Source organism: Eptesicus fuscus, chromosome 3 (genome assembly GCF_027574615.1).
Source record: "Eptesicus fuscus isolate TK198812 chromosome 3, DD_ASM_mEF_20220401, whole genome shotgun sequence".
In the NCBI taxonomy this organism is placed as follows: Eukaryota; Metazoa; Chordata; class Mammalia; order Chiroptera; family Vespertilionidae; genus Eptesicus; species Eptesicus fuscus.
The window spans coordinates 22,819,420-22,831,456 of NC_072475.1; positions in this window are offsets into that span (position 1 = coordinate 22,819,420).

Genomic DNA, 12,037 nt, shown 5'->3' on the forward strand with positions numbered 1-12,037 from the left:
CTATCTCCTTAGATTGTTTGAGGGGATTAAGGTAATTAAAACACAAAGCACTTGGAGCAGTGCCCCTCACACGGAAACTCAATACATATTTGTTTTCATTTTGATGATTATTAATTCTTATCATCTTACCTATCCCATTTCTTTCACCTTTATTACTTGTGTACCTCTCACTGGTGTTTATGCCTTTGACTCCAGCTCTAAGTAAAACCTCACCCTCAATGGGAGGGAGAGGAGACATTTAGTCTGTGCTCAGTGGGGCAGCAGGGTGATACTGGGGTATTAATTAAGAGCCCAGATTCTACAGCCTGGCTTCCAATCCCAACTCTTCTACTTCCTAACAGTATGCCCTTAGACAAATTACTTTTAACTCTCTAAAGCCTGGGTTTACCTCTGTGACATAGTAATGGAACTGTTCTGAATCCATGTGCCTAGCACATAGCACACTTTAGCTTTTATTATTGAGAACTCACAGCAGGCCACAGCATTCTCCTGCCAACCAGCAACCTCATGCCTGACTGCCTCAGTTTCCCCCAACAGGCTGCCAGCGCCATTCAGCAGTATGAGCCTGGTTCGAGGCTGTATCCCCAGGGGGTTTCCAGATCCAAAGGAGAAATGAATTAGAAGGAAATCAGGTAAAGCTTGGAGCCACTCATTATTTTCTCCCTGTTGCCCCTTTGTCACCTTAAAATGTAAGCCCCAGATTGTATTAAAACTTGCATGCCCTTGAAATTAAGAGCAACTCTTCTAAAATGGAAGCAGATTTTCCCCTACCATTTCAAATAGTAAAAGCATCTAAGCATAATGACAAAGGGATGAAGGCATTCAAAGTTCTTGGTGTTTTCCAAAATAATTTTCTCGTTCCCTAGACTTCTCAAATGATTGCCTTCTCAGTGGGACATTCACCCACAGTTTGAATTCTTTCCAAACCTTATCAGAGACTTTAAAATAACTCTTAAAATAATGCTTTAGATAGTCACATCAAACAGTTCCTGAGGTAGATGACCTCAACAGTATTTCTTAAAGAATGCTTTCTACTATTCAACTTGTTTTAGGCTCTATGGTTCTAAAATTACTCATTTTCTTAAAGAAGCAACAAAGTATTTCTTCTATTCCATACACAAAAGAAATAGAGACAGTCACAAACATCAAAGTGTTGACTCAATAAGAAAATCCTTCTTCTGAAATTGTCTGCAGAAAAGAAGGTTTTCAAATCTCACTGGCAATAAAGATTTTAAAATAGCTGAATGTTAGATTGACTTTAAAAACTAATCAAGACATGCACAAGAATGGTCATAGAGCTTTGGTCTTAAAAGCAAAAAAGAAAGAAATCATCCAAAAATCTATCAATAGTAGATGGGCAAATTACTTGTGGTAAATTCATACAATAAAATACTACACAGAAACAAAAAAGAATAAGCTACCACTAAATACAACAATATGAATGAATTTTGCAGACATAATTTAAGCATAAGAAGCAAATCTCAGAATACTGGTCACCTTTGAAAGAGACAGACTGAGAGGGAGCGTGAGGGGATTTTCTGGGATATTTTGGAAATGCTTAATAACTTCCACTGTGTGGCACTGACCTAAGTTTATTTGACTGTAAAAATGTATTGAGCTGTACACTTAAGATTAGTGGACTTCCCTATTTATAAGTTACTAGAGGCCCGGTGCATGAAATTCGTGCATGGGGGTGTGTGTCCCTCAGCCCAGCCTGCACCCTCTCCAATCTGGGACCCCTTGAGGGATGTCCGACTGCCCGTTTAGGCCTTATCCTTACTGGTAGGATCGGGCCTAAACGGGCAATCAGACATCCCTCTCACAATCCAGGACTGCTGGCTCCCAACTGCTCACCTGCCTGCCTTCCTGATTGCCCCTAACCACTTCTGCCTGCCAGCCTGATCACCCCCTAACCACTTCCCTGCCAGCCTGATTGATGCCTAACTGCTCTCCTGCCAGCCCAATTGCCCCTAACTGCTGGCCTGGTCCCCCCCAACTGCTCTCCCCTGCAGGCCTGGGTCCCCCCCAGCTGCCCTTCCCTGCAGGCCTGGTCTCCCCCAACTTCCCTCCTCTGCCGACCTGGTCACCCCTAACTGCCCTCCCCTGCAGGCTTGATGGCCCCCAACTGCCCTCCCTTACAGGCATGGTCCCCCCCAACTGCTCTACCCTGCAGGCCTGGGTCCCCCCAACTTCCCTCCCCTGCAGGCCTGATCATCTCCAACTTCCTTCTCCTGCAGGCCTGGTCCCCCCCAACTGCCCTCCCCTGCTGGCCATCTTGTGGTGGCCATCTTGTGTCCACATGGGGGCAGCCATCTTTGACCACATGGGGCAGCCATCTTGTGTGTTGGAGTGACGGTCAATTTGCATATTACTCTTTTATTAGATAGGATAGAGGCCTGCTGCATGGGTGGGGGCTGGCTGGTTTGCCCTGAAAGGTGTCCTGGATCAGGGTGGGGGTTCCTTAGGGCGTGGGGCGGCCTGGGTGAGGGGCCTGTGGTGGTTTGCAGGTTGGCCATGGCCCCCGGTGACCCAACTGGAAGCCAGGGCCAGCTGGAAGCAGGTATCTGGGATTTATTTATCTTCTATAATTGAAACTTTGTAGCCTTGAGCGGAGGCCAGGGCCGGCCAGGGTGGGTGGGAAGCTTGGCTTCCTCCATCACTGGGGGCAACCCAAGCCTCCTGCTTGCTCCAGCTCCGTGGCCACAGCCATCTTAGTTGGGTTAATTTGCATACTTGCTCTGATTGGCTGGTGGGCATAGCGGAGTGATGGTTAATTTGCATGTTTCTCTTTTATTAGATAGGATACCCCAGATTAAAAATAAATTTAAAAAATTAACCAGGCTTTAGCTGTGGATTGTCATCAACCACACATGACTCTATTATGGACTCTGTGGAAAGTCTGAGTTTTGTTGTTGAATGAAAGTTAGTGTAACATATTTGTATTTTACATTGTCATTCAAATTCTTTGTCTTTGGAGTAATTGCCTTGATTTTATTCATTAAAGAACATTTTGTTGTTTATTTATCAGGAAGATTAAAAAACCTCATATAATTAAACCCAACAATCTATGTCAAAATTTGGACAGTCCTGACAACTTCAGGTCTATGTAATTTCACACCATCGAATCCTTCTTCATTATAGCAGCTTACTATGGGTGTAGTGAGACAAAGATGGCTTTGACATGGTCATACCTGGATCCGAATCCCTGTTCTACCAGTTGCCAACTAGAGGAACCTGGTGACCAAATTGCTCCATTTCCCTGAATCTCTGTGTTCTCACCTGCAAGATGGAGATAATGCCTCCCTCATGGGGTTATTAGGAGGATTAGTTGGGATGACGTTTGTAAAAATCTTGGTAGATGCTTTTGAAATGGAAACTAGCACTAAATGGAAGTGAATACTTTTCTATGTCTTTATTTTAAAAAGATTTTGACACATGCTCCAAAGTATCCAAGCCTCAAAGATTTACATTTAAGAAATGTGGAAAAGGCCAAAATTTTTGCCCATGTTATCAACAATAATAGAATCTTTGGCTCAGCCTTGCCCCTACTGTGGGTCCTCACTTCCTTCCCAGGTTTCCCTAGCATCTCCATCCTCTCTGGCCGCCCATCACTAGAACAGAACATTCCCCTGCTTCCCTCCCACCAACTCCCTCTCTGCCACCTGAACCCCACCCCAGGGACTGAGGCCTCAGCTTCTGCCCCAAGAGGCCGCCTAGAGCATCTTTCCACATAGGCAGATCTCTTGTTACCAACACCCCAGAAGGTGACATTTGCTGATATTTTCCCAAATAAAATATGACCCGGTTAGAATGTATGCAGAATAAACTCCCAGCCATGAATATAGACATCCACAGAGAAAATGAGCTGTAAAAGTCAACACAACTGAAAAAGTCCACTGCTTGTTTACAGTTTGGTGTGAACAAGACTCCTGGCCCTCACCTCCACAGCAGGCACCAAAAAGGAGAATTTAATATTGAGAAATTCCCTCAGTGAACTCAAATTTGCTTTGGGTTTTTACTTCCCTGGAGGAAAACCGTGGTCTGGAGAGTGTGCTTATCACGGGAGAAGGGTGCTGTTGACATTTAGGACAAGACGATTCTTCACTGTGGCCGCCTGCGCCCCACACTGTGAGATGCTCAGCGTCGTTGGCTGCACCCAGTGAGGGAAATACAGCAGCTGAAACTATAAAGCACTTCCAAAATACAGCCAACCAACTACACCTTGACATTTTCTCCTTGAGGAAAGGGGGTGTCGCTCCCCATGGAATGGGAGCCCAGAATATAAATGAAGTTTATTTGCAGGAAAATAAAACTACATTTTTTGCACATGAGTTTGTGGATGGAGTTTGGCACTCATACACTCCTGTTAGTGAAAGGTCTTAGGCTTGGGAGTGGGGCTGCCATGGACCAGCGTGCAATACCTAAGAGGGCCCCAGTCATATCAAACACCTTATTAATTTGTATACTTATTAAACAACTTTTCCCATTAATGAAAATATCTTGAAAAAGGCACCTGTTCCTAGTTGAACAAAGAGGACATATGGCCTTGAGGCAGCCCTGATGGGGAGTATGAAGACCTTGGGACCTATGCTCTTACTAGTTAAGTCATTTAATTGCCATGCACCGTTCCCCATCTTTCATAAGGGAATAATGCAACTCCCTTAGAGGACTGGTAAGAAGGCTGGCTGGAAAGAAGATAAATACTAAAAAGAAAAATCATACCTTTTAGAGAAAATGAATTCATAATACAACTTTAAATTTTAAAAAATAAATTTGAAAATGAGAAAGGTTGTCGGGTTAGACAGGGGTCCCCAAACTGTAAGTACCTTGGTAATATTTTCACTGTGCCCTATAGGGCCAAAGAAACGCTGAATAGTTCTGTTTATTATGTAGGGAGGTCCAAGCAAACTTAAGTATTTATGTTCTAAGTACTCAGTAGCCTTACAGAAAATAATACACATAAGTCAAAAGGGAAAAAATTATATCATTTTAAAATAATCACACTTACTAACGGATGTGTGCTGGTCTAGCACAGCTCAACTTCTCAGACTTTGGAAACAGACTGTACTCTGCCACCAGCGTTTCCTGTTCACATTGATTTCCACAAGGTACTTCCTTTTCATCATATCAACTTTTTTTTTTAATTGATTTTAGAGAGGGAAAGAGGAAACACTGATTTGTTGTTATTTATGCATTCATTGGTTGATTCTAGTACAAGCATGTCAAACTCAAAGGCTAACATGAGCCAAATAAACAAGGTTTAAGTTTATGTGGGCCACAAAAACACAAAAGCTTCAATTTTCATAGAAACCTAGGTTTATTTCAATAGAGACATGCTGAATACAAAGGGCTGAAATAAATGAGTAATCGTTAACAAAATAATAGAACATTTTAATAAAAATTAATATTTTTTCTTGAACATTAACTTACCAGACACCGAATAACTGCACAAATTAATAAGCGTAACGCGAATAAACCTATTTTTCTTTTTCTCAGAAAGCAAAATATTTCCTGTTGCACACAAGTAAGTCCAAGACTAATGACGTGGCAATCGGCTACTAAAATATTCGCTGCTAGTATTAGTGGAGAGAAATGGTGCATCTGCACAAAAGGCGAATAAGGGAAATGAATGCAACACAATTACAGTAATCAGTCATTAGCGAATGTTGTAGTTTGTTATTAATAATCTAATCTAATAATAGACAAATATGCAAATTGACCGCACCTTCGCTACACCTAAGCCACGCCCACCAGCCAAGCCACGCCCACCAACCAATCAGGACGAGTATGCAAATTGCCCCAACAAAGATGGCGGCTAATTTGCATATCAAGACAGCATCCAAAGAAGTCAAGAGCTGCAGAAGGGAGTAAAGCTTCGAAGAAGCAAGCAAGCGGGGGGGGGGGGGGGGGGCGGATAAGGGCGGGGCGGAGGCGGGGCTGGGGGCGAAGGGAAACGCGGGTGGGCTGGAGGAGAAGGTGAGGCGGGGGACAAGGGCGGGGCGGAGGCGGGGCTGGGGGCAAAGGGAAACGCGGGCGGGCTGGAGGAGAAGGTGAGGCAGGCGAACAAGGGAGGAACAGAGGCGGGGTAGAGTGCAGCAGGAAATCCTATTGCAGGATTTTTCCTGCAATGGGAAAGCTAGTTATGTATAACAGGATATTGTAAAAATTAAGTTACGAAATTTTTATTAAAAGTTGCATACACCAGCCCTCCTGATCCGCAGCTGCCAGCTATTATGTTGGCTAGGCCGCAAAAATATTCATTGTGGGCCGCGAGTTTGACATGCTTGTTCTAGTGTATGTCCTGACAGGGAATTGAACCCACAACTTGGGCATATCCAGACGATGCTCTAACCAACTGAGCTTCTGGGCCAGGTCCTCATAAAAATTTTTAAAAACCTAGCTTTCCAAAGATGACATCATCTAAAGGAATATAGCACAATCTAATTATTAAAATATTTGAACTAGTATGTCAAGCTAGTAGTTTGTACACTGTCCAACAAATGTCAAGTTTCTGTTTCTCACAAAAATTTTAAATGCCCCATGGCACCCCCTGTGAATTTGCCGTGATGTCTCACTTCCAGACCACCTCTGTTCATAGTTTAAGAAGACAAAGGGACTAGGACAATGAAACCCCAGACACAGACACGTTGAAATTAACTGAAGTAAATGTGTTTATAATGGGCTAACACCCATGGCTTATGGAGCTATAATTAAGTCTGAAAGTCCAGCACTCAAGAGCCTGTTTATTTCTTCTTGGGCACTTGAGATAATGTCTTCAAAAGCATTTGGAAAATTCCAAAGTGCTATAACAAGGGTGATCGCAGAATTGGCTGGTGAAAGAGCTATCCACTAGAACAGTGATGGCGAACCTATGACACGCATGTCAGCACTGACACGTGTAGCCATTTCTGATGACACGCGGCCGCTGAGGCGGCTGCATGCCGAGGATGAAACATTTGCTGCTCCTGAGGATGAAACATTTGCGAAATAATGTTTTTTCCTCAAAGTGACACACTACCCGAGTTATGCTCAGTTTTTTGGCAAAGTTTGACACACCACGCTCAAAAGGTTGCCCATCACTGCACTAGAATGTAAGCTCCAAGATACCCGAGAGTTTTATATCCTCGATGCCTACAATTGTGCCTGGGAAATAACTGGGCCTTAAAAAATATTTGTTGAATTAATGAATAAAGAAAAGAGGACTCATTGACATTTGGAGCTCTTAGTGTTTTTAATAGAGTTGTAGGGTTGGCTTGGGTTTCATCATTTTCTCTGTTCTCTCAACTTGGTCAATAATGTTCCAAATAAACCATAAATACTAGTGTAGTTATAGATTATATATCTAAAAGTACCTAGTACCTAGAGGTGCAAAGGAAGTGGTTAATTTTTTGAGGATGGCAAAGTTGGATGGTGGAAAGAATATACATATTGGAATAGGACTAATCTGGATTTGAACTGACTTTTTAAAAAATTTTTATTGTTTAAGGTATTGCAAATAGTAGTACATATGTCTCCTTTTTTTTCCCCACTGACCTCCCCCCGGCCTCCCCTACCCTCCGGCACTTGTCCTTGTCCCCCCGCCCCCAGTGTCTTGCATCTGTTGGTTGTGCTTATATGTGTGCATACAAGTCCTTCAGTTGATCTCTTACCCCCAACCCTCCCCTACCTTCCCGCTGTAGTTTGACAGTCTGTTCAATTGAATTTGAATGGGCAATCACCAAATTTCTCTGGGTCTCAGTTTTTTCACATGTAATGGAGTAAACATCTTATAATATACAGGTTGTTACAAGGATTTCATGAGAAAATATATGTAGAGCACTTAATGCAATGCCTGGAACAAGGAAGTATAAGCAGGAGCTATCATCCTAATATGTAATTTTCTCTTGACTTGGTTTACCTCATTTATCTGAAGGTAAGTTTCAGAACATATGAATAGACTGCACTTTAAATACACCAACTATATGCCATCTCAGGGCCTTTGCACTGGCCTGGAATGCTCTTCTGATAGATGTCCACTTCCTTCTAGGAAGTTTGCTCAAATTCACCTTCTTAATGAGGCCTACACAAAACTCCCTGCTTATAATTGCACACCTCCATCTCCCTTACCCTGCTCAGATATTTCTCCTTTTAACTCACTACTTTCTATGTCCTTTATTTTCATTCTGCCTTCACAACAATATAAACTACAGGAACAGGGATTTTTGTTTGTTTTGTTCACCAATGCCACAGTGACTAGCTCAGTGCCTGAATAGGTTAGGCACTCAGTATTTGTAAAATTGAATTGATTTGAATATATTCTCACTGAATTTCATACTTTTTAGTTTGGTCCCATTGTTTGGTTTGTCAGCATGATTTTTTTAAAAATATATTTTATTGATTTCAGAGAGAGGAAGGGAGAGGGATAGAGAGTTAGAAACATCGCTGAGAAAGAAACATCGATCAGCTGCCTCCTGCACCCTCCCTACTGGGGATGTGCCCCGCAACCAAGGTACATGCCCTTGACCGAATCGAACCTGGGACCCTTCAGTCCGCAGGCTGAGGCTCTATCCACTGAGCCAAACCAGTTAGGGCTGTTAGCATGATTTTGAGAACTGATTGCCTGCTTTCATACTGAATCTGTAAGTGTGACCCATCAAACCCATTCCCTGCAAACAGCCCACACTAGGGAGAACTCCAGGCACCCAGCCTAGTTCAGTCACTATCTGTGTGAACCTTGGCAATTTACTTAGCCCGTTAGATGTGTTGGTTGCATCATCTATAACTGGGGATAAAAACCATCTCTACTTCATACATATCTTGTGAGGATTCAATGAATTACACATGAAGTGCCTACAACAGTGCCTGGCACACATTCAATAAATATTAGCTATTGTGATTCTGTTTATAGACAAGTCCGGGATCCTCTCTCCTTTAGTCTTACTCTCTGCATCTCTATTCTCCCCTGCCTACTTGTCCTCTCCCGACTGACCCCTTCTTTTATTTCCCACTTCTTACCCATCAGATCTGAAAGGACTGAGGTCTCTTTAGCTTCAACTCTATTTCCTCCACTAACTTTTTTTTTAAAAAAAGCATTTGTCATTAGGCCAAAACTGCTTTTAGAAGCTCCAGGTAACTCCCTGACTAACATGTGCCACTAAAGCTTTCATGGTTTTAAACAATGTGAGTCTAAGAAAAATCCCCATGGGAACAACAGGGGAAATTTTCTCACAAGTTGCTTTATTTGACCTTAATCCAGAACTATTTTAATATTGTCATTCATCATAAATAACTTACCCCATCTCATTTAAGTTTTTTGTTCCAAGTATGGCCTCCTTAACATCTTGGGTCATATTATTTTAAAGAGAAAGTAATTCAGGTCTTCTAAAACTTTTTTTTTTTTTGCCTTGAAACTAATTTAGAAATGTCCCAATATGTATGTACCTCCTGAGCCTCCTTCTGAGGCCAGAGGAGAAGAGCTACACTATCTTCTCATGGGCGGTGAAGTCTGACCTACCTCATGCCACCTGTCCCAGAAAAAGGAGGCTACCAGAGAACTTGGCTAAAGGTGGGGAGGTAAAAAGTCCAAAGGATTAAATTTCCAGCTCCCAAAATAACCCGAGTACTCCTGCCACCTCCAAATCAGGCTCTGCACGCTTCTGCACGCTGGCTGAGTGCCACTTCTCTGGCTCCATCCAGGAAGCCCTGTGGAGCCATAGATGACCCTCTATCTCCATAGAAAATCACCGTAGAGAGTCCAGTAAACTAAAGGTGTATATGCAAGGTGCATTTTTCCATCTTCTTACAATCTTATCATTCTTTCTTTAATGTCCTCTCTTCTATCTCCTCCTCCACCTGCCTCTAGGCTCCTGGAAGACCTCAGGACAATGTTTTGCAAAACTCAGTAATGTGAATACCATTGTCATGATGTCTCTCCCACCATGTTCGAATTTCACCTGTACTGTTTCTTTAAATTATCTCACTCTCCATTTAAATTGTTAAAAAAACAGCTATTAATGTGCGCTTTAAATTTATTTTTATTTTTTAAATTTATCTTTATTGTTGAAAATATTTCAGATGTCCCCCATTTTTCTCCTCCATCTTGCACGCCTCTCTCTGCCCCCAGGCAAATGTGTGCTTTAAATTTAAAACCAGTGTCACTTGCCTTTAAAAAAAAAAAAGACTCCCACCTACATAATAAAAGGCCAGGGGCCATCACAACCTAAATGACCAGAAGGACAACCAGTCACCAGGAAGTGAATGGAGCACCTCTCAGTCCCTCCCCTGCAGCCCACAGGCTCCTATCACAGCAAAGCTGGTGGCCAGCGGGTGGGCAAGGCAGCTGTGGATCAGGCCTGGAGAGAGGCCCAGAGAGAGAGGCAGGGCCTGATCTGCAGCCACTGTGGCTGCTAGCGAGGCCCAGCAAGAGAGAGAGAGAGGTGGGGCCTGATCCACAGATGCCACGGGGGCTGCAAATCAGGCCCGGAGATAGGCCTGGAGACACTAACTGGCATAGAAACCAACCAATCAGAACCAAATCTGGATGAACTGCAAGGAGCCATTGGCTGCCTAGGAGGCGGAGCTTTTGACACTGATTGGCATAGAAACCAACCAATCAGAACCTAATCTGGGTGAACTGCAAAGGCAAAACCTAAAGTGGAGGCTGAAGAGGGGTTTTAAAGCTGTTTGGGGTAAGGTGTAAGAAAGCAGTTCAATTTTTTAATGACCGGTTTGGCAGTATAGTGCATATGGCTGGCTATCAGTCCAGATATAGGGATTTTGTATTTTTGTCTGCCAAGAGCATATCCTCCTGCTGAAAAAGGCTTTCCCCCTCCCCCATTTAAGCAATCCTATCCTATATAATCTATCTATACTAATAAAAGGGTAATATGCTAATTAGACCGGGTCAACTGGCCATCTTCCGGAAGTCCGACTTCCTTCGAGACAAAGCCATGGTGGTGGGGGCCGAGGCAGAGGCAGTTAGGGGTGATCAGGCCGGCAGGGGAGGGCCATTGGGGCGATCAGGTCAGCAGGGGAGAGCAGTTGGGGCAATCAGTCCACAGGGGAGCAGTTAGGGGTGATGAGGCAGGCAGAGGCAGTTAAGGGCGATCAGGCAGGCAGGCAGCCAGAGAGGTTCAGGGCAATCAAGCAGGCAGGCAGGGGCGTTAGGGGCAATCGGGCAGGCAGGCAGAGTGGTCAAGGGTGATCAGGCAGGCAGGGGTCCCTGATTGGAGAGGGTGCAGGCTGGGTTGAGGAACCCCCACCCCCATTCAGGAATTTTGGCACTGGGCCTCTAGTCCTATATAATAAAAGCTGAATATGCTAAGTGTCCGGTCGACTGGCCATCCGTTCAACCAATCAAAGCATAATATGCTAATGATATGCTAAGGCTGCTCAACCACTCGCTATGACATGCACTGACCACCAGGGGCCAGATGCTCCAACCAAGTAGGTTAGCTTGCTGCTGGGGTCTGGCTGATCGGGACTGAGCAAGATGGGCCGGAAATGTCCTGGAGCCCTCCTGTGGCCCCTCCCCATCTGGCCAACTTCCCACGTCCTTCCCCAGCCCTCATTGTGCTCCAGTGGGGTCCCTAGGCCTGACCTGCGCCCTCTCACAATCTGGGACCCCTTGGGGGATGTTGGAGAGCTGGTTTCAGCCCGATCCTGCAGGTCAGGCCAAGGGACCCCACTGGTGCACGAATTTGGGCACCAGGCCTCTAGTATAATATAATTAAAACAAAAAAGTATATAATGGAATTTTAGTTGGATAGGGTTGCTTGCTGCAAGCTTCATGCCTGAGTCCTGCAGTTAGGTTAAGGAATGGTGGAGCAATGTTGAAGACCTGCCATCATCAAAGTGACACTTGTTCCTTAAAATAGAGACTGGAAAGAGGATCGAAAAGAAAGCAACTTTTTCTTTCTCATTTTAAAATCCATGTGTACTTTTAACTTAAGCATTTCCCACTTTGGTATATATTGCTTTGGGTTTTAGACTTAGAAAAGGCAAATAAGTTTGTTGAAATTTGATAGGCCCCATCCATCCCGCTACCTTCAAACACTAG